This window comes from Meles meles, chromosome 1 (assembly GCF_922984935.1).
Source record: "Meles meles chromosome 1, mMelMel3.1 paternal haplotype, whole genome shotgun sequence".
Lineage (NCBI taxonomy): Eukaryota > Metazoa > Chordata > Mammalia > Carnivora > Mustelidae > Meles > Meles meles.
In genome coordinates, this window is record NC_060066.1 from 210,415,872 (window position 1) to 210,419,327 (window position 3,456).

The window sequence follows — 3,456 nt, forward strand, 5'->3', positions numbered from 1 at the left end:
TGGGGTGATGAAAATGTTCTGGAATTAGACAGCGGTGATGCGTATACAGTGGCGATCAGTTGGGAACCAAGTGGAAGAGGGAAGACATTTGTCAGGGGAAGTGCCTGAGAAAAATATTCAAGTGACTGTCCCATTAAGCAATGATATTATAAAATGACCAGTTCCCCAAATTCTGTCATTTAAAAAAAAATACCGTTTTGGTTTAGAATAGTTTGAGATTTACAGAGAAGCTAGAACAGAGTTTCTGTGCACCCCACGTCTGCTTTCACCAACTGCTTACATCTCATATTGTTGCTGTGGGTCCTCTGTCGAAATGAATGGACCCGTAACGCTACTATAACAAGGTTCTGTTTTTACATGGATAATATTTAGGGACCGCATACCATTTGCATGTATCCTAGTGATGTGGGGTGGGCGGAAATAACAGTTTAACAAAATCTGTTTAAAAGCAACTGGGGGCGCCTGGGTGGGCTCAGTCGGTTAAGCATCTGACTTTGGCTCAGGTCATGATCTCAGGGGATCGAGCCCTGCATCGCCAGGCTCCCTGCTGAGCGGGGCGTCTGCTTGTCCCTCTCCCCAGCCCTGGCTCGTGCATGGAGGCTCGCTCTCTCTCTCTTTCTCTCAAATGAATGAAATCTGAAAAATAAATAAATTTTAAAAAGCAACTTGGGGTGTCTGCGTGGCTCAGTCCGTTGGACACCTGACTCCCGACTTCAGCTCAGGCCATGATCTCAGGGTTGTAAGATTGAGCCCCACACTGGGCTCCATACTGAACTTGGAGCTTGCTTGAGATTCTCTTTCCCTCTGCCCCAACCCCACTTGCACTTTCTGTCGATAAATAAATAAGTAAAAGCAATGTAAGGCTGCTGTTTACTCAGTACAGAGGCAGAAGATGGGACCTGCTAATCTGGTCTTTTTCTAGATTGTTCCATTGTGCCAGGGGTCCCTTGGGGACATTTGTATCCGCCCCTCTGTCAAGTCATCAGGGAGTGCAGTTGGTAGTTTGGCAGGTTTGAGTTAAGGGGCCAAAGAAAAATGAAGTATTAAATTCAACCCCCCCCCTTTCCTATTTGTGAAGTCAAAATAGAGAAGCCTGGAAGCCCGGCCACAGTGAGTTTGGAAGTTGCAAGTTCATGATAAATTATCAGCGTCTTGGCAAAAAGAAAATGAAATTTTTAGACAAAATCCTATCTCAGCAAACCTCTCAGCAGCTGTGGGGAGGACTCAAGGTCGTACATGCCCTGACCAGTGACAGCTGCTCTGTAGCTGTCTTCTTGGAAAACTGAAAACCATGCGCTGAGTGTTTCAGATGTGCCGTTCTTGTTCTGCTGGTTCGGGCTCCAGCACGCGCAGAAGGGGAGACCCTGCATCTCCTCGCTGGGAAGGAACACCCAGCGGGTCCTGGGCGTGTGGGTCTGCAACATGGGGCCCTGCCACGTGGATTTGTGCTAATGTGCATCATTTGGATGCATTAATCTGGAAATTTCCACTAATACTGAAAAGAAGAGTTAAATTCATTTATAGAGGGGCGCCTGGGTGGCTCAGTTGGTTGGACGACTGCCTTCGGCTCAGGTCATGATCCCGGAGTCCTGGGATCGAGTCCTGCATCGGGCTCCTGGCTCCATGGGGAGTCTGCTTCTCCCTCTGACCTTCTCCTCACTCATTCTCTCTCTCACTGCCTCTCTCTCAAATAATTAAAAAAAAAATTCATTTATAGACATTATTACAGCAAAAGGCCCCGAGGGGCCCCGGAAGCCTGTCTGTGACCCCTGTCACCTGTGTGGCCTGATTCTGACTGAGATGTCATAGGCATTAATTTATTGATTCCCACACAAGATTCAAGCTAAGCGACTATTTGATTAGTTAAGTAGAGAAAACATCAAACACGGAAAGTGCGTCTCTGCATATAGATCTTGGACTCAGATCTTTTTTGGGTCTCCAAAACCTGAACAACTTTTTTTTTTTTTAAAGATTTTATTTATTTATTTGACAGACAGAGATCACAAGCAGGCAGAGAGGCAGGCAGAGAGAGAGGAGGAAGCAGGCTCCCTGCGGAGCAGAGACCCGATGTGGGGCTCAATCCCAGGACCCTGGGATCATGACCTGAGCCGAAGGCAGAGGCTTTAACCCACTGAGCCACCCAGGCACCCCACCTGAACAGCTTTTAAGTTAAAAAAAAAAAAAAAAAATTCACCACCTGAAAACTCTTTCAAAAAGACCCCAGTAAATTTCCCCCGGCACCCCTAGCCCCGAGTGAAGCAGAGAAGCCCTGGGAGTCACACCCAGCGTTGCTCTCTGTCAACCCAAAGGCATATAATAGGGGTGTCGCCTCTTCTAGCTTTGATATCGTATGTGCTTTTTCTGGGCAGCGACAACTCAGTCTCTGGAAGTTCTCCCCAAACCCCAGAGCCTGCACCTAGTGGGAAACCTGGCCTCGAGCAGCTCCAAAGCATCGTTAATATTGGGTCCTTACTCACCTTTGGGGAGCAGGACAGATACCCCAAGGGTCAGCTGCGGCTTCGCCCTGGTTCTGCGCACATCCGAACCAAGTGGCTCCACCCACAGCCCCCACAGTCTGCGTGCTTCCACTGACGTCAGAGGTCCATCCCGGTGGTGGCAGCCAAGGCAGTGACCTTGGGTCCCCTGGGAGACCATCCCTTTGCCCCTGCACTCCTCTCTATGAAGGCCTCCCTGCTGGCCAGCAGATCCAGCCTGACGTCCTTCTCTTTGTTCGGGTCTCAGCAGGTCGGTGGCCAGACTGGTCAGGACATTCGCAAATGGCTGTCCCCCCTTTCTCCTCCCGAGAGACTCCCCGTTCTCGGACCCCCCCAGCCAGCACAAGAGCCTCAGCTCTGAATGTGGGTGAAAAGCACCTTCTCCTGAACAGATCCAGGAAGTCAGACTGGTTCCCCGGTGACCTCCAGTAGGAGACTGGAGCCTGGGTTTCCATCCTGAGACATCCCCACTGACCCTCATGGGCTGGGGACCCTCTGGCACGCAGGTGCAGCTCAGGGGAGAGGGGTCCAAAGCTGGTGTCACTCAGGCCTTTGCAACCTGAAGTGCTACAAACCGTCAGGACCCCTTCCCCCCCCCAGACCAGCCTTCTGCCCCCTTCTACCCCCACCCCCGCCCCCACCTCAAACACCCCTCCCCCCACTTCTAGGGTCATGGATTTTTGGGGTGGGGAGGGGCTTTGGCTGCCTCCTGGCCATTGCTGGCCTACCTGATGTTCTGACAGTAGTTCGTTATTTGTGACTGTTCTTTTAATCCTGTGTCCCCTTGTCCCCTGGCACGGTAAAGCCTAGGGGGACAGGAAGAAGCCCCCCCCCATGGAGATGGAATATGCATGACCTCAAGCCTCTCTGGGGTACCTGGTCTCCGTCCCCCAGCTCACCCGCATCTGCTCCAGTCCCCTGAGCTAGCATCTGGCTCTCTTGCCTGGCTTCGGAGGGCCCC